We start from the raw sequence: 21,134 nt of genomic DNA on the forward strand, positions 1-21,134 counted from the left end.
AAGCTTATACAATGAAAAATGCGTATAAACAAATTACAAGTTCAACAATTAGATGTTTGGCTTTGAAAATTAATGTTTCTTTTTGCAAACAATATGCAAAAGCAGTGTTATGAAACCGATGCAAATTGAACTGATGATCTTAGTTCTACGCAGACGATCTTGCAACTGTGTGGGAATTACTGCAACGTAAGAGAAATTCTAACTTTAAATCTTTGAGCACAAATTATCTTATGTTTACAGTGTAGGCAAGGAGGTTGTTCATTAAGTTTCGCCCATAAGAGACATCGGAAATCATGCAACATACAAATGACAAGATGTAATAGTTGACTGCAAACATTTTACACCATATAGGAAATATTTTCCCTTGCTAAAATTCAACTCTCAAAACAAAAAGACACTGGGGAGCAAATTCAACTTAATCGCTATGCCAAAAGCGTTTGAAATTGTTAAATACAATTATTTCTTTGTGAATTTTTAATAGCATAAAGGTGCGTGATACAAATTATAATGATTCTGGGCGACTGCGTTCATTTACTACAAATGTATGTATAATTAATTTGTTCAAGTTTGATGCAGGCGGTAATCTCCATTTTGATGACACGAACCTTATACTTATATATTGTGTTTTTATATTTGTATATATAAATGTAAATTATTATATTATTATTATATTTATTTCATTGTAGTTTTTACAATTTAGCGTCTGTCTGAAGGGATTTTGCTATCCACTGAATAAATTTCAGCAGAAGTATTGCACCATATGGTACCATAATTGTAGATCCCACGCATAATGTGGACGCGTTTCCAGTAGCTTATGACTAAAAAGCTACCGAGGGTACAGGAATTACAACGCCATGCATATCTGATATCTTTTATATCAGACACGAGACACGTCTATATTATGATATTTTGGCGTCTAAGTTTTACTTAGATTTTTCCTCTCGGGTTTAATTTTCACAAACTCAGCTATTTTTGCAGGTTTTTTCAATGGCGACAAAAACATGCAGTACTGTGTTACAGTAAACTGATATTAAGCCGTGTTTGGAGCAACACTGCATGTTGTCTTCTCTTGCATGTATTTGTTCAGTTGTTGACAAAGTAGGACCTACCTATCACATGTTTCGAAGAAACGTGCGGCTTAATTTTACAATTTAGATTTTGTTTTCTTCCTTTTCCCCATCACAATACAGTGCCGAGCATGGGCGTTTTTTCCCCCGGAGTGAGACCTGAAAACGCATTGATTTCAAATAATGCAACAAATCAAATCCGGCTAAAAACTATTGTTTCCAAGTTCTACATTTATAGCCTTTTGTTTTCAATAGCCCAATGCTCAAATGTATTATAGTAAGTTCAAAAAGCTTCCTTAAAAAAAAAAAAAAAATTGCAGACAACATGAAGTAACTAAACTTGTGACACTTTATATGCCGACCGAACAGGAGCGGGAAAATATATTGATTGCATATACGTTTTATTAGCCATGTGAATTGCATACATTTTTTATTTAGCCATGTGAATAATTGCTCCACGTTGGATTGAATAAAATCAAAGTATTTCCTTTGATAGGAGATATCTATTGTTAACACATCTTCTATGGGCTGTGGAATGTCACAAGGGACTCTGTTCAAGCAGTTTGCCATGTATCGAGCCGAGCATAACTCAAGTGTGAAAAAAAGACAGAACTTTATTCAATTATTAAAAGGTTTCCATTTTGATTGTTCTGACCTATTTTTGGCTACAGAGGACAGTTTGTAAATCTATCATTTGTTTAACCCAAACCAAGGATGAAAGGAAAATCAGCCTGGTAACTGCTTTGGAACTGTATGGTCACGCCTGAGGGGTACACAGGGAACACGACGGCTGCAGATTAGATCGTCGTGGCAAATGTCTTCCTTTAAAAAAAAGTGTATATTTAATTTCGCTCATAGCAAATCTTGTTTGCAGCATAGCTTAATACGCACTCATTGAATGCATTCCTAAGAGATTTTCATGAACAATCATTTTGTAATAAAAACGAGAAAAATAAGATAAACAGAAATGCACAATGCAGTTGTAATTTAAAGCCATTATTTTGAGTGTAGTGCGAGTAAAAACAAGTCCATCTGAGTTGGCTTCAATGGCTCTCTTGAACTGCGCAACTGACGGCAGTTCTGTGACATTTAGGAAAGGCGCAAAATTCATCTTTGAATATAAAATTCATGCATAGCATTAGGAAAACACTTTAAAACTTCTTTCGTGCCAGATCATCGTCGCACATGTGTATCTTTGCTTTGTAAAGATGAATTAGCTGAAGTTAATTTGTTCATAAATTGTATAAAATTGTTCTGTTTTTGATCTTCATAGAGGCACTCCACTACAAGCATTGACTTTTAGGATTTTACCTCCGCGATATTGATGATTTTACATTTCGTTATGTACTATTCAAGATGGAAATAAATGTTTTATTTAATTAAAATGAATTTAATACGGATGATCTATCATTTTCTGGTTCTCGTCTACAACCGCCAGCAAACATCAACTCGGATGGCAGAGTCTTATAACCACATATAATAGTGGAAAATTATAAATGTATCTGTTCACTAACTGCACACGCATCACAGGTTCCTTATTTTGTCCTGAGCTTCATGTTATTGTGGTATTGCATCCAGGGAAATCATGAGTATTTAATGTATGCGTGGTATACACACTACACGCACGCAGGCCAGCGAGCCCAGCCCGTTGTGATATATCACATTCCAGACGCATCCTTGTCCAACTGCTCCGTTTCCACGGCAACCCTAATGGCATTCAAGATACTGGTTATTTCCTCGCTGCACACTCGCCGTGCGCTAGCTATATCCATTATCCCCATACGTTCTGTCAATACACAACATGGTTGTCTGGGTAAAGTGGCTCTAGAAAGGATGCGGTTACCGGAGTAACAGCTGTTCATTATGAGCTTGGGTAATATAATAGCAAAAAATAAACATGATACAATTTTTAAATTTCAATATATTACCGTTGATGTAAACATGAATTTGTGAATACTATATTTATAGGCACCTGAGAAAAATGGCTAGGGCGTTATGGGTCAAGCTATATTCCAGTCTGTTAACTGTAGGCATGCATAACACTAAACACTAGTGTTTAAAAGAAAGGTATACGTTATCACTCTTATAATTCATGGCAATAAACACTTTTGGTCAGAAGCCTACACAGCTGCTTTCGATAGCATAAAGCATTTTGAGAACTAGTCACTTCGAAGTATTGAGGTTTATGCACGAATACAAATATATAACTTGCTGTGCCCCCTTGAAAAAGAAACGCGTTACTGTCGCAGTATCCTCGGATTGTGCATTCCTGTTGTTAGCGATTATTCTTTTTGAGTGAACTTTGACCTGGATTTCCTGCGATATCTAAAAAACGAGACCTTTTTTATTAGTTTTATTGTATCATCTACATTATATTGGATTAAAACAAACAAAAGAACGGTTTCAAAAACGAAAGGTAGCCTTGCTTTTAAAGGCAGTGGACACTATTGGGAATTACTCAAAATAATTATGATCAAAAAACCTTTCTTGATTACGAGTAATGGGGAGAGGTTGATTGTATAAAACATTGTGAGAAACGGCTCCCTCTGAAGTGACGTAGTTTTCGAGAAAGAAGTAATTTTCCACGAATTTGATTTCGAGACCTCAGATTCAGAATTTGAGGTCCCAAAATCAACCGTCTAAAAGCATACAAGTTCGTGTGACAAGGGTGTTTTTCTCACTACTATCTCGCAATTTCGACGACCAATTGAGCTCAAATTTTCACAGGTTTGTTTTTTATGCATTATGTTGAGATACACCAAGTGAGAAGACTGGTCTTTGACAATTACCAATAGTGTCCACTACCTTTAAGCACTGTGCCTGATGATTTTCCAGTTTACACGTTACTTGTATTACAGGCACACCCACGTACACCCACTCTTATCGTGATACAGCCAGAATACGCCCCTTCCCCCATCGATACAATGTGCTTTATCCACGCCATTGCTTTATATACTCTCCGGATCTGAACTAGCCGATTATATTTATATTTAAAAAAAAATGCCAACTGCTCTAAAATTGATCAGCGCATAAGAAGCTGGAACAAATTCAAAAGGACCCTTACAAGCAATTCAGGAATGAAATAATAGTCTGTGCATTATTTTAGAGCATCAGTACCTCGCATTGAACGCAGGTTGGGAACACGACAAAGATGGCGGCGCAGTGTGTATGTGAGATGTCTATTGAAGGTTAATGATTTCTAACTGTGTTGGGCATCACTGGATTTTGCTTTTGCTCCAAGTGTCCTTCAGCGAACAATCGTACATGAACAAGTAGCTAGCCTTGGAGAGGAAAATGGCCAACGATCTGTGAGAGTGAATTAGAGCGGCATGCTATTTGAAGTGTACAAGGGTTCTACTAAAAGGTCACCAAACTCGCCAAGTGCTGCACTTATAATTGAATTTCTACAATTTGAAAACAATACAAGATTGCTATATCAAATAGGGCACTTAACTGCAGCTGTGTCAGAAAATAATAAGCACTGCTTCGCATTGCCTACAGTGGCATGTTGTGGGCCCAACTGGAATTCAATTACTATTGCCGCTGGTATGTGAACGCGTATATAGGGTATATTACCTGTATGCCTTCATTAAATTTAATTATAATTTGTTTGGAAATATAGCAGCCTCAGTTTTGGTAGCACTGATCTAAATGGAAGAGAAACGACAGTGTTCGAATGACAATGTTTTAAAGGCGGTATAACATAACAAACTTTTGAAAGTTTGAGCTCAATATTGGTCATCATTTAAATAAAAATGAGGAAAGAAAAAACATCAGGGTTGCACAGTGTGCTTTCAGATGCCCGAGAAAGGCTTCGTGTCTGAAGCTTTTCTCAGATTTAAATGTTGAGGGCCCAAAATTTTACATCTATCTCTTCAACTACGTTACTTAAAAGAGGTCGTTTCCAACATATATCAACAGAATTCCCGGTGTTCATTAGTTTATCACGTCAGTTTTGATGGTCACTAATTTGTGGAGTTATTTTAAATCGCTTAGGCCCCTATATGTTTTTGTCCCTATTTATTTGTTTTTCAAAACAACCAAATATGGTCTCCAAAACGCCCCAAACACCCATATTATGTAAAATCATAGAGTATCAATACCAACTATTTCTAAAAACCTGAAATTACGGATCTGTCTTAGTCAAATCATTATCAATCAAATTATAAACCGTTTTTAGTGGGCTGAGTCTACTGTGCAAATTGCCATTAAAGTCACAGTCTATCATCATTCCTCCCAACATCTAGCCTTGAGGACTTGAGGTCAATTTGTAAGGTGAGGTTTCCGACAGTGGTCAGTCTACTTTATCACCACCTGACCGTGACTGCCTCGCCGTGAACGCATCGCAACGATACTCTGACAAATCGAATCAGGGAGTAAATTACCCGGTATAATGGATTCTGTGGTCAGGTATCATGTCAGTGCAATTTAAAGGTGTGGTTTAGTTTGACAATCACCTTTGTATGCTATTGTTTTCAATGCTCAATGCTAAATGGATGGATTCACCACACGACAATGGGTGCACCACATGACAAAATAGGTGCACCACTTCATATTTTCAAGAAACTTATGAAATCACACCTGTTCCCAAAATGACTGTTTTGCTGTTTGATTTTAACTTGCATTTTGTCTCATCGTTTATTTGTTACTCTGTTTCATCACAAACCGCTGTGGTCTTGATGAAATGGCGGTATATAAAACATTCTTGTATGTATGTATGTATGCACCACATGGCAAAATGTATGGGTGCACCACATACAAAATAATGGGTGCTTCACACGGCCCAATGTGTGCGCCGAAAGGCATAATGTACGGAGCAGCACAAGGCAATGGGTGCACAGCATGGAAAAATGTACGGGCACCAAATGACAAACTAATATTGGTGCATCACATGACAAAAAATGGGCATCACATGGTAAAATGTATATAACCACTGGCAAAATGTATGGGACAACATGGCCAAAAAATGACACCACATGGCAATATGGGTGCATCATAATGACAAAATGTACGGGGCGCAACATAGCAAATGGTGCATCATGGCAACATGTACCGGTGAACTAATAGCAAATGTATATAGTTGCACATTGACAATGGCTGCCGCATGACAAAATGCATGGGCACCACGTTGAAGAATGCATGTGACACCACATGGCAAAATGTAAACTTATAAGGGACACCATGACAAATTATATCAGTGTATGACATGACAAAGTGTGAGGCTTCAACACCATGACACAGATGTATGGATGCCCCACATTTTTTTGTTGATCTTAGTTTGGACATCATCGTTTGTAAACTGTGTGCCCTAAGATAAAAAAAACGTGGGCAACCAAACTGTGGCTGTGGTTATTCTCTTCCCAAGACTTGAAATACATTAGCATGATAAACAGTAGAAACAAAGTACAGAGACCAAAACAAGGGCATCTGTAGAGCTATGGAAATAATTGCCCCTTTTCAAACAGTTGAACATTATGGCAATTGATGAAGGGCAAAACACATCAAACGATGGCTTTTGTTTGCCCTTAACACTGCACATACTAGGAGCAGCAGTTTTCCCTTGATTTGGGAAGATACCCTTTAAGTTCGTGCCAGAATGCTCCTCCTTTGCAATTCAATTGTGGGATAACGCTGTTAACATTCATGCTCGCCAGAATGGGAAAGGATTTGAAGTGAAGTTAATTTGTGTGGTTTAAACGACCTTACACATGATGTAATAATGTGGCATTATCAACAGCAAAGCCAATCAGAAAATTTACTTAAAGGGGCATGGTCGTCATTATTCGAAGCAGGCCTGAGGCTGTAGATGATTGTGTGAACTCTTCCTCCATGCTCTCACCAAGTTACAGCACACGTGCACTCTCTCCACACGGGGGAGGGAGCGAGCGTGCAGTAACTGGGTGCGAGGTCATAGTTCCATGTACAGCCACAGGCCTGCCGGACGACACAGATCATACTATAAAGGTAGATTAAAGGGAGTGCAGAAATACAAGTACAAAAAGGTACATCCAAGTTTCTTCAAATTAAGGCTCTAGAGTGAAAGTACATCCAATTAATTTCGTAGAAAACTGCAAAAACTGCAATTTGTACCTTTTTCAAGCGATTTTAGGCCGACAATCGCTTGAAAATGTGAGTTTTAGTACTATGTCTTAAAATCGTCACATTGCTCAAGTTTGTCTCAGCAGCCACAATACACAAATAAAGACAGTTCGGTGAACCGATAGCTCATTGGCACAAGAATACAAATACAACTGATTCCATATCCCAAGATTCAAACATTTAAAAATGTTAAGTTTTAAGGATTCAAAGATTCAGAGGTGGCCCTAAAAATGATGCTACATAATCTACGAACACTGAAGTAGAAATACACCAAGAATACAAGGCACATTTTAGGGTAACAACTGTAACCGACCACTGATAGATACAATTATGTTCATCTTTATAAAACATTTTAGTATGGATCTTCAGCCAATATAAACCTCCCGCCAGAGTGAGACAATGGGAGACTTTCAGGACGCTTGGTGGCAGCAGACTTCCCAGGTAAAATCCATTGTTCTCGGTAATGTGCGCCTGCTCAGAACTACGGTAACAATGGAAATTTACCTGGTAAGTCTACTGCCACCTATAGCGCCTCGCAAAGTCTCCCATTAGTCTGGTACAAAATGGGTAATTAAAAATGGCCGTCTTGTACAAGAAACCTGACAAAGATCACCCCACGTGCAGAACAGTTACTTTACTTGTAGCAGTCCAACATAGCAAACACAATCATTGATATGTTGTATGGTTGTGGACCAGTATGGTTGTGGACCAGTTTAAAAATAGACAGTTGCTTGTGATCATGGCAACAGTGACATTATCATTTTCAAATTAAACAAAGAACTGAAGGTGAATAACACGCGTACAGTCACGATGCGCGGATGCAGCGATATTGTTCCTTCGAATTAATGCACGTCCGGTCAAGCCTCACTGGGCTTCCCAATCATACAATTGGTTCTGAACAAAATTGGGTTTTCTAATCGAGCCACGGTCCTCATTAAGGCATCAAATAAGTACAATTACCAAACAATTGTCATTAATATTATGCAATTAACGAAGTGATGAATGGGTTTGTACTTTATTACCTATGGGCCCGAATTCATAGCGCTGCTTAAAGGCACTAGACACTATTGGTAATTACTAAAAAATAATAATTTGTTAGCATAAAAACTTACTTTGTATGTAACGAGCAATGGAGATCTGTTGATAAGAGAGATATAGTGAGAAACGGCTCCCTCTAATGTTTTGTTGTCACGCGATTAAGTAGGCCCTATACTCTGCACAAGATTCATGATTTGAATATAATGTACATGGTTCATGTATAAGAGTTTGCAATAACATTAATATGGCATTGATAAACACAATGCGGCCATGACCAATTCTACACAAATCACTTCAACGATTTGATTTGTTTTCTATTACCCCCACCCCAGGGGGTCCACCCTCCAACCTCCAGGGGGGCTCTCCCCACCCAAACGAAAACATCAGATGTAAATTGAAACATGTAAATAATTGTATCATCGCTCCTTCTTAATATATTTTATAAGCTGATTGCAATCTTCTATAGTGACTCACCATGTCTTTGTGAGACATCCAATAGTCACCATTGCTTTCCAATGCAATCACGTCACCCATCATTACGCACGTATGAGTTGACTGGTGACAAACCAACCATTTCTGTTTTTGTAATATTCATATTATTTATGGCAAAACTATTATGATTGAAGATTATAACTGATGGAATATTACACTATAAGAAGATTATATTATACGAATGAAAGATTGTAGACACATTACATTTTTATGAGCAGGGACAAACTCCTGACAAGACATTCTCCTGACGATGACTAGAGCAAGCTAGTCGAAACGTTGAGACCAATTAAAGAACTGACTCCGCGGTAGTACAGTTAATCACGATCCTACAAACTAAAGTATTAGTCCCAGCCTATTTTCTATACCATCCGCCCGGGTAATAGTTAAAAATCAGGACAGTTTTTTTCAGAACTGAGAAGTCTCCCGAGCCCCGAACATCTACTCCGCGGTAGTAGAATAAGGCCAGACAGTTCTCTAAGAATAAACTCTACATGGCAAGTAGATACACACCATGGTGTTACTGCAAACCAAATATACAGGGACACTCTTGCTGTGTAGAAACACCGTATCATGGCATACAACTTGCGACTGGCTCCCGCAATGTATGCAAACAGTCTTACAAAATAATGCATTTGTTGTTTAAAAGATGAACACAAGAAATGCGTTGGTTAGGCCATGGAGGAATCTCTTCATCCATACGGTTAGGCTTTGCAAGGTGGACGCCAGGTCTTTATTTGTGTATTGGTCCAATTGAGGAATTATTTAAATGTTGAGTGAAAAATTATTATGTGTTGTTGACACAGAAACTCTACCTTGATTTCTACCTCCATGATGTATCAAATAGAACTATAAATAGACCTTTACCATGCCGCAGACATCTTGAATTTCTTTCGTTCAAACCAATGTAACCAAAACGCGGCTGGAACGAGAAATAGTCTGGTTCCGTTTGTACAATGAGTATTAGCATTTAGCACGGATACACGGAACATGAACAGCATAATCAAGTTCTATTGACTGACCAAGAATCCCTTCTATTGACTGACCAAGAATCCCTTTGATATAGTGCGGTCATCTTGTTTTTTCTGACCTTCAACTTCAAGGCAAATTTCAAAATCATAGCTCGGGCTAAAAAAGGCTTCGGCTAGAGCACGTCTGCCTGCTTGCAAGTGCCAGACCTGCATGCTCTCTTTTCGAAAGGGCAAGGGCACCAAGGCATTTTCTCCTTGGTAAAGGGCATAAGGAAATTTGACATTTCTGCTGGAGCATTTCAAGGGCACTAAGGCATGGACCAGGGGGCATGCATGGAGGCAATCGCATCCGTTGCCCCCGTGAAGTATCAGGCCTACTGTGCCAAAAAGGATACATTTTCAAAATCAGGGAGCGGTGAGCGGGAAAATTAAAATGCAATTAAAACATACCTGGTAGGAAGTAAAGGCCTACAGCAGCGTTCGATAGTATTACTTAAATTTGGGTGGTTTGGAAAAAGATGTATTTTGTTGTCCCCTAAAAGTTACATCTGTGAAGCGTTACTGTGGTAACGTTTCCCAGATACAGATTCCTAAGTGCAGATTATTCTTCCCAGTGGACATAACCGCTCAAGATGTTCGGCAATATCTTGAAAACGCTTGCAATTGAAATTTGAAACTGGTTAGTTTTATGGTATTTATTAGCAACATTATATAGAATTGAAACAAACAATGTGTTCCAATTACCAAACGTATACAATCCCTTTCAGGTATAGTGAAACATTGGGGGACAGTGACACTCTCTAACCAAATATCGGACATGGTATAAACCTTTATCAAGGTGCAGCCATCTTGAATTTCTCGAATTGATATCAATGTTACCAAACCGAGGCTGGAAGAACAAAATAGTCTGGTTCCTATTTGCAAAATGATTATTAGCATTCATTATTGTTATTGTTATTCGATATGAGGTACTGTGTACATGACCAAGATGGAGGCAGCATGATAAAGGTCTATACTGCTGGCAGCACAAAATAGTCTGGCCCTATCTGGTTGAATGAGAATCAGTATTCATTGTTGTTAATGAATACACAGGGGATATGACAACGAATGATACTAAAGGTCTATACCATTAAGCCCTATGTCTATATTAGATTAAAGTAAATTACTGCCCGCAGGAACTCCCATGATAATTAATGCAGGTTTGCCTCAATTACTATAGGGCTTAATAGGCCCGATATCTGCATCAAATTACACCGCACGGAAATGAAGGGGAAATAATCACATAAATTAGTCCCAATATCATTTCTTATAAGAGGCATGTGACAATCAATTATAATATATTCATTCATGTCTTATTATCTGCATATATAGTTACTGTTACATCTACGGGTTAATTACACTGCTATGCAAATTAGTATTACTTAATATTCCCAAACAGCACATCGCCTGGCACCGTATTCATTGTTGATTGTAACCCGTATACAAAGGATATAGTCGGCTCGCGTCACGGTTGGTTCAACCATGGAGTATGTTCAACCAGGGATGAATGAAAACCAGTCTCCGCTGTTCAGTGACATGGATGTCACATGGATACCGTTCCTCGGTGTTGCAATGACAATTAGTGGTGTGTGGCTATTGGGCTATTCTCACCACTGGTTGCACACAAAACACACGCTGATCTCATATGTGTGATTCAATTTACTCAAGGCTTAATATTATCTATATTTCTGTACTACATGTAGGCCTACTACTACATTTAAAACATACTATGACACACAATTACGAAGTGATCCCCCTATTGCATTAACACAGTCAATGCTATAATGCTTATCTGTGCCCAATATGAATTACCAGCAAGAGGCAACTTCAAGCCATATTATATCTACACATCTTTATTAAACAGTAATATTAAGCACACATTAAATTTATAAATAAACAAGGTATGGTTGTATACAGAGATATGTGCATGCATTTAGTTACGTGACAGTAAACATTCATTGTGATAACACTCACGAACATCATTTACATATTGTTGAATGTAATGGAAGGGTCCTTACCTTAATATCCAAGGGTTAATCCCACTGGTTGCAGACACAAAGCTCGACCAGGCGTAGGGTTTAATTCACTGCACCAGATGTTCCCTGATGTACCGGCAGCACCCTGCACAAGCGATGTTTAATGTATGAATGGGGGGCTCTAGCTTTCATACACGGCGCGAGCGAGGTTGCTTTCTACCGTAGACAGCTCCGTAGGCACTGTGGCGTGCTGTCAGATTCGCTCCTTTGAAACCCGTATAAGAAAAACACTTACAGTATAGCTCGTGCATCGAGCAGCACACACGCCTCCCCGGAGTCACATGACATCGTCACATGACTCAAAATTGGCCAGTTGGATTAATGCGGCACTTTCCATGTTAATGAGTGTGGGATGCATGAGATGGTGATTTAATACACTACTGTGTATGTAATTGCCAATTCTATACACGGCACTGTGGCGATTACGGGCGCTAACCCAAACATGCTAGGATTCGCAACATTATAGTAACTTCATAATATAATAAGACTAGCGGTAGGTACTTAAAGATAGAGCTCGGTTAAAGGAGTGCGATGATCTTGCAAAAATGAACACAAAGTCCATACAACGTTATAAGTAAATACAATCACGGCAAAAATGGAACCGCATTACCCTATGTTCTAAATAACAGCTACACTGTTTGAAGCATAAGTATTGTTAATGGTGTTAAACATTTCTAGATAAAGGTAGTCCTAATGTATTTTTGACTTGTAGTAAATATCTCATTAGTCATGATTGAAATAACTCTTTAAAAAAAATGCCCGACGTTCAGTTATTAATTGGAACTGTCCAATAAAAACAAGGATGTACCGGGGTTCTCTCAAGAAGGTTTCTTTCCAAAAGAGTTCGAGTTGACGATGCAAAATTTGATGGAATAATTTCGTTTTATGTGTGGGTTAAAGTTTGTTTGCGGATTGAAGTAAATAACACTCCCCGAGATAACACCGAAAACACGGAGCAGTTGTGACCATGCAGGAGGAATAATCCGTTTGGAATAACACACTCTGGAAAAACGTTTATTTCTTGAATCGCTTTCTCTAAAACCAAATTCTTTCGAAAGGAATCGTTTCTCAAAAATGTTATACAATTATCAACAGCTATGCAGAGCTCCTTTCAAAGTAAGATTTTGTAGCGTAATTATTTCGTGGAGTAATATGGAAGGTGTAGACGTACCCTCCCTTTAAAGACACTATTGGTAATTGTCAAAGACCAGTCTTCTCACTTGCTGTATCTCAACATATGCACAAAATAACAAGCCTGTGAAATTTTGAGCTTAATCGGTCGTCGAAGTTGCGAGATAATAATGAAAGAAAAAACACCATTGTCACACGTAGTTGTGTGCTTTCAGATACTTGATTTCCAAACCTCAAATTCTAAACTTGAGGTCTCGAAATCAAATTCGTGGAAAATTACTTCTCACTCGAAACCTACTCCACTTCGGAGGGAGCCGTTTCTCACAATGTTTTATACTACCAACCTCTCCCCATTACTTGTTACCAAGTTAGGTTTTATGCTAATAAATATTTTGAGTAATTACCAATAGTGTCCACTGCCTTTAAAGACCCCCTTCAATTAACGCAAGCCGCGCAAGCTTCAATGCCTTGGGGGAATCACAATGGATTTCCGAAAGGAGGGAGGGATTTATTTTTGTTGCGCTAATAAAGAGAGAGTTTCTGGGTACATCAGGCTTGAGCGGGGGGGGGGGGGGGCGGACACACTTGACGATGGTGAAATATGCAACACAATGACCGGTTGCAATTAATTATTTCTCGCCATCTCGATGGTGTTTTTATAGCGAGATGACGACTAATTGATTTGTGGAGTGTGAACATGGCAATTGAATTGCGTTATTCGCATGAGTCTATAAAGGAGTTAAAATCATTAATTAAAATTATTATAATCATATTGGTAATCGAAAGCTTCGTAAATAAGAAGAATATGTTTTAGATTATCGTTTTTGGTAAAACGGTTCACACGCTATATCAATAGTCACGCGAACTTGCAGTGTGGCACATGTGAATTGCTTTTACCGACACTTTAAAACCCTGCCATGTCCCATCCCTGTCAGATTTACACGAATGCTGCATTGTGTGCTGCAGCCAGTAATGTTGATTTTATACTTTTTTTGTTTTGAAGCTCATAACATTTCCAGAGGTTGTTGTGATAGTTTGGCAAAAGAAAATTAACAACAATTTAGTTTTTAATTTTGTGTGGTCTCCTACGTTCTTATTTTTATTTCCCGCTCTGGGCGACATTCTAAAATTGACCAATCCTTCATCATCATCTTGTTCACCAGATGAATCTTGTATACTTTATAATTTTGTATACATGATTTCAAAACCTTTTAAGCCTTACCTTTATCGAGGACGAGCATTCTAGTGTTTCTTTATATTAACATTATATTTGTACTATTTAGTGTATGTTTAATCAATTTTCTTTCGGTAAACCTGAGATATGCGGTTCGCAGAGGTGGCGGTGTCCCAGTGAATTATGTCCTCCGGAGATTTCCCATGGGAAATGAACGTGGGATGGAGGAGGATTATTCAAGAGAGGGCGCTACAGAAGAAGTATAATCAGAGCCGTGAGTATAACTCTATGATATAAATGTACACAGTTGCCGTACTTGGCAGGAGATGGGGCAGAATCAGAATCTCATGCCACAGCGGCCGGGAGTTATTAGTTTGATTCATTTTCCAATTTGTTATTATTGCTTACCTTGAGGTTAATGTTGTTCTATTGTCCGAACCTTCGTCAACATCTCTGTCCACCAATTTTACAGATTCAAAAATGAACCAGGTTCAAGGAACTTGAAGTGGGGACGCTCCGAACGTTCCTAAAAAGCACATTCAGCGGGATTGTATGTTCACGAAGCTGTCAAAGAGACAAATGCAAAGTAAACACGGTAAAAGCACTCGCAAAATAATATTGGATTTGAATAACTTTGATACCATCGGAAAGCATCCAGGTATCTCCTTTCGTGCTCTCACACACAGTAAAGCCCGGTTCATACTTCCTGCGAATGCGAATGCGAATGCGAAGCGAATTTGACGTGAATTTGACGTCACACCCTCCTTTCGCAACGATTATTCGCAAGGGAGTAGAGCAGAGGGCAACTATCGCGAATTGTCGTTGCGAGTTTGTGACGTCAAGATTATCTTCGCATTCGCATTCGTAGGAAGTATGAACCGGGCTTAAGACATACAGCCGCCGGATAATGGTTTGAATTAAATTCTACGGTATGTTTGACGTTAACTCTGGAACTAGGCTCGCTATAGAGCGACCCATTTCTAACTGACTTGACGTTCAGTGGAAAATATCACATACAACCAACCTGTTAGAGACCTACTATGAGAAAAAGTCAATGTTACTTGTTTTCCTATAGTTCCCGGAGCGATTTTGTTTTCTGTCCACCAAAATTCCCACCGTGTTATGCTTTAAAATGTGGGATTTTTGCTTTTCATATCCATTAAAAAAAGGAACCCTTAAGAAAAAAAGTTTTTCAAGATGGCAATTTTATTCTACTGGAAAAATTGCTCTCCAGAGTTAGTTGACTGGTACAGCGCCCTCCCATGACATGAACCGTGGACAGCAACAAAAAAATAACACGTGGAAATTAAAATGCGTTCCTTTTATCGCTTTGGATTTAATATTACTCATAGGTTAAATGCTGATTTAAAACAGTGAGTAAAACCCTGATTTATTTTCTTTCCTTATTTCATATTTCAGTCCGAGGTGTGTAATAAAAGCACATGTAGGCCTACTGGCATTATTTGGTTACCATATGTTCATGTCCACCCCCCCCCCCCGGGCATCCCAACAGGTGACCCTCTTCTGGTCCGTCAAAGTCACTTGGGGGAAATACGTGCACTACTGACCTCATTGCTAGTCAATATCTGTATAACATTTTAAGGTGTTTTTTACAACTTTCGATGTTTAAGTAATTTCTTTTGACCCACCATCCCACCTGCAATTTCGTGTTTTTTGTTGTTTTTTTTTTAAACATTAACCATTCTAAATGGCCCCTTAACATTAAAACCACGACTTTTATTAACAGGTTGTCTATACAATACACTTACCAATTTTTTTGCAGGTCCGTTTCTATATAGACAATTCAATTGCTTGGAAATCTGGGTGTTAATAATGGGAGAAGGAAGGTTTACGTTTGTTAATTACCCTTAAATGTAATGGCAATAACAATATATATTGGATTCTAGAAGCCTGCAGCAATGTTGAAAAGTACAACGCATTTCACTTCAAAGTTAAAGGAACACGTTGCCTGGATCGGCCGATTTGGCCATTTGAATAGCGTTAGTAACCGTTTGTTATGAAATGCATATGATTAGAAAGATATTTTAAAAGTAGAATATTATGATCAACACAAATTTTCCTCGAAATTGCGTGGTTTTCCTTTAATTTTGCCAACTGTGTTAGTCGACGAGGTAAAGGGAAAACCACGCAATTTCGAGTCATACTTGTGTGGATCATTATATTCTACTTTTAAAATGGCTTTTTAATCATATGCGTTTTACAACAAACGGTTACAATTGCTTTTCAAAGACCAACTCGACCGATCCAAGGCAACGTGTTCCTTTAAGTGGTTATGTGAAAGATACCAGTTATAATGCCCCACTTAATCTTATTACTATGTAAGATTGTTCTCGCTTCGGATTGTCGGCGATACCTAAACGCGACCACCCTGGTCTTTTTGGCTTCGGCTTTGGATTCGGCTCAGGCTAACTTGGCCTGCATTTGTTTTGACAATTATTGCGCGTGCTTTATGTACGAGCTCAGGGCTTCAGACAAGAGAACGGAGCCTCAAGCCGAATCCAAAGCCGAAGCCGTGGTTTCGAAAAGGCCTATGAACAAACGGTAAACGCGCCCTCTTTGGACGGACGATCCGTGGGCGTGTATAACCATGAGGAAGGAAGAGGAGGAGCTCGAACGACCCGCAAAACCGCAGAGTAACAAAAGAATACCCTGACAATGCCCCTTTCTGACCAGTGGAAAAAAATAGGAGACCTCCAGCTGGACGGCCGATTAACGAGCGGGATTAGATTTGTACAGAACCCGTGGTACCACCGCTCTGCACCGTTGCCTTCGTGTAAAGTTGAATCATTGGAGACAAGAACTGTAAATACACACGTTTTCATTAACCGTTTGTGGTGTTTACAGGGAAATATCATAGCAAATTTTTACATTTTTTGCAACTTTCCGGTCACTAGCGGTGGATCAAAATGTCGATATAAGCACACGAGGGTGGTTGGTATTCAATTATGTTCCGCGTCTCAACAAAAGTAGTTTTCCCTTGATTATATCCATACGACATACGACGCCATAGTTTGGTGAAGAACCAAGTGCGCACGCGCAAACTCACACACGGCAGGTCGCCCATAGTTTGAGTAAGGTATGTCGGTGATTACGAGGTGTCGTTAAACGACCGCGGTACCACGGGTATCATTTCGAAGTCCCTACGTTCGAACTCCTTCTCTTCCTTCCTCCATGATTGAACTAACTGGATTAGTTGACATTCATAGCCATGTATGAGTTCCACACCGAATGGTTAACAAACTCTGTGACGGTTCTGTGCCATTAAAATTGTAAGGCAGACGGGCTGGGATGGGACAATCATTTATTTTGTTGTTAAAATAGTATCCATAATGCAACTCGATTTCTGTCTGAGAGTGAGACAACAATTTCTAAGGTTGGGTTAACAGTAAAAAGAAAAAAACAGTAAAAAGAAAAAACACCTGAACGAGTGAGGTATCACATTAAGGATGATAAATTAACAATCATTTGGTTACTATGTTTTTGCTATTGCGAATTATTACACCAATTCCGTACACTGCCGATACTGGGTGTTAAAATTTACATCATGGGTGTTGTCACGTTGGTACCGAAGAGAAAATCGAAATTAACATCTTAATGTGATGTAATATTAACACCAATGTAAAATTGTTGATTCTTTTTGTCCGCACTATGCGATAACACTCGGTGCAGTGTAGTGTATTGGTTATAACATTCGTACAATCAAAAGGTCCCCGGTTCGAGCCCGGATCATGGAATCAATTGACATTTACTTCACTTTTTAACCAAAGAAAATACAATTAACAACTTTGTATGTTTTGTGTAAAGAACGCTAAATAGACATCTAAAGGGGTTGGTATCAAGTTTTGACTTTAAGAATTGAAATTGGTATTTAGAAAGCTATTTTTCTTCTTCTTTTGCAAAATTCGATGCTATGTTTTCATTCATATCTCTTGTCCCCCAGTAACTTACACATGATTTTCACTCTAACCTTGGCGCACACAATGTACAGTTTAGTAAAATCTGTTTGAAGTTAAACCCTTCATATTTCCCTAATGGTAGACTTCTATCTAATTATATACGGCATGGTGACAGTTATTACCCATCGCGTCATCTCGCCTATTAATCAAGTCAAGTCATGCTTCCTTGGCGAATACTTAAAGGAAACAAACGCCTTTAGGTTTCATCATTCAGTCTTCTTACTTTTTACGAAGGTTTGTTATAAACACGCTGTGTTAATATCTTTTACAAGTAGCTTGAGTTTAAGTGTGCACGGACGTGTACATAATAACGCCTTGTATTCAGAGAATGTAACAAAGCTTCTGCTTTCTGTAATGTATTTACAATAACACAAAAGCAGAAGAATCATCAAGAGGCCATAGCACTGAAACATTGGCCCGAAGAGACGAAAAGAGACATCATAGAGAAGACGTGTTAAAACTCCTTGGTGAGCCTCAACATAATGCAACAAATCTGTACAAATTTGGACTCCATTGGTAAACAAAGTTGCAGAGAATGATGAAAGAAAAACAGCACTGTTGCACCAATTTTGTTTGCTTTCAGATGCCAATAAATATAACAGGTCTTTTAATATTTTAGTGAGATATAACCCTTCTCAAAAACTACGTTACTTCATAGCATATAGGTCCTAGCTCTATATGTTCAGAGGGAGCCGTTTCTCACATGTTCCACGACAGCTCACCATTGCTCGTTCAAGTAAGGTTTTACGCCAACACTTATTTTGAATAGTGTCCAATGCTTTTAAAATCCCGAGTAAGATATGTCTTACCAAGGGTCATGGGTAAACCTTAAACCCGAAACCAAATTTTATGCTCAGCAATTATTAGGTGTGTGTTTTCATCCATCAGCTTTATAAACTTTATATATAGTCCAGGGCCCATTTTCATAAAGCCTGTGAGCACAAAAACTTGCTAAGCACAGAAAAGTATTGCTTAAAGGATGTGGGTTATACCTTTGTCTAACACAAAACATAATGTCTACAGATTTACACCTTGACTTACTCAGTTTGAAGATAATGATGGTGTAGATTTTGAGAAATGAGAAACAAAAACAAGCCGCAAAAATAATGTTCTCAGAGGGACGAAAATTATTTTGCATTGTTTAAAAAAACTTATTAATCAGTTATGGTATGTTAATAGTTAAATACCGTAACTGGGTATATCGTTTTCACATATGCTAAAACTGAGTCGAAGATAATTTTCGTGACATTGTTTTCAGGCCTGACTGTTTTACTCATTTCTCAATTAAACTACAGCACCTCAGCAAGTACTATTTTAAGGGAAGCTTTCTACTATCATTATCTTCGAACAAATCAAAAATAATGTGGACATGGTGTAAAAAGTATTCAGACCCATTACCAGAAACAGGTTACCAGCCACAATTACATTAGATTTACATTGTTGTGATTGGTGCCCCACCCATTTTTTGCTGAGCAAAAAAACTTGCGAGACAGTATTTTCTGCTTAACAGCTTTATGAAGTTGGAGCCAGGTTACATGGAGGTTATCACAGCATGTTAGGAGGTAGAAAAAAAACAAGCATGGGTGACTATCTGAAGACTCGGTGGGGAGTTTTCTCACGATATCTCCTTGCTTGACTGGTGACACGTTATCATCCAGTCGGGAATTTGGTGTTTATATTTATAACAATGTTAACAAATCATTCATTATTTCTGATTACCGGTAGTTGGTTTTATCTTGGGAGTGAAACATGAAACTCATTTTTTTTTTTTTAGATAATTTTAATTTGGTTCTGACGTCATAATTCTGTTGATTCTAAGTCAACCTTATACTAAGCGCATTGACGTTCCCTACGTGCTCTAAAACTAAAAGACTTCGGTTTTGTTTGTACTATATCATTTCATAGAAGTAACCCATTTCTATGGGATCAATATCGGAAAATGCAAAATAAGTTACTCTCTCCGACTTGTCAGAAATACTTAGAAATAAACGTCAAAGTTTAAAATGTTTGCCATCAAAACTTTTAGACAGGAGTGTCGACCTCTGACGAAATGGCGGATTGATATTCACCATTCCTTGAACAAAAATGGCCGAGGTTCAAGTGAATCACATTAGATCATCATTCCATAGATAAATGGTTTCCGGATGAGACAATTTTGTGGTGATACTTATTGCAAGTCGTATCAGCGCAGCTGCTGTGCCCATGTTTTCATTTCCCACCCAGTTGTTGAGTGCTACGGTCGAATGGTTTGGCGCGTTCATCGTTTGACTGATGAGCCGTTATAGAATTGTGTGGGTTCAAATCCCGACCACAGGGGCATGGTTTTTGCTTTCTCCGAGTCAAGCTAAGTCAGTGCCCGGTCGTGGCACTTCGCCACCAGAGACATTCGCAGTCATTTGATGTCATGTTACACAATATGTATTGCCAACATTGTTTCTGAATGTACTAAGCTTTGAAATGACGTTAATGGGAAGGTACACGTTTGGTAATTACTCAAAACAAATATTTACTTAAAAACTGACTTGGTAACAAGCATTGGAGAGCTGTTGATAGAATAAAACATTGTGAGAAACGGCTCCGTCTGAAGTAGCATAGATGTTGAAATAGAGGTAATTTGCTACTGAAATAATAAAAGACTTCTAGCTAGAAGTCTTTTATTCCTATCTTGAGCACACAAATTCGTCCAACAAGGGTGTTTTTTCTTTCATCATTTTCTGCCAAATCCGATGATCAATTGAGCTCAAATTTTCACAGGTTTGTTATTTTATGCATATGTTGAGATACACCAAATGAGAACACTGGTCTTTGACAATTACCAATAGTGTACCTTCCCTTTAACATGCAGCAATGGTTGTATATACTGCTGGTTTTTGAAACCATTTTTTTTTATAGTGGAAATTTCATATCATTACGCACATCATAAATTATACTTTGTATACCAGAATAGGGTTACCATCCAAAAGTCCATGTCTCTATCTGTGACTTGTGTCCTGCACATGTTCGCTTATTAAAAACTTACAAGATACATACTTTGTTCCCCATCTTGGGATGAAATGTCAATTCACCAAACTTTGCTTAAAGCCAATAATGATTGATTAATGATGTAAGCTCTT

The 21,134-nt window shown here is 38.4% G+C and overlaps 1 protein-coding gene across 1 annotated transcript in view; it reads right to left on the reverse strand.

Moving 5' to 3' along the window:
* The window catches only part of LOC139948627 (lysosomal membrane ascorbate-dependent ferrireductase CYB561A3-like), a 43,646-nt gene extending 31,709 nt beyond the window's left edge, over nucleotides 1–11,937 (reverse strand). The window contains exon 1 of the mRNA XM_071946823.1: nucleotides 11,722–11,937. The gene's annotated coding sequence lies outside the window, so the exon portion shown is untranslated. The remainder of the gene's footprint in view (nucleotides 1–11,721) is intronic.
* Nucleotides 11,938–21,134: the final 9,197 nt, after the last annotated feature.

This window comes from Asterias amurensis, chromosome 16 (genome assembly GCF_032118995.1).
Source record: "Asterias amurensis chromosome 16, ASM3211899v1".
Lineage (NCBI taxonomy): Eukaryota > Metazoa > Echinodermata > Asteroidea > Forcipulatida > Asteriidae > Asterias > Asterias amurensis.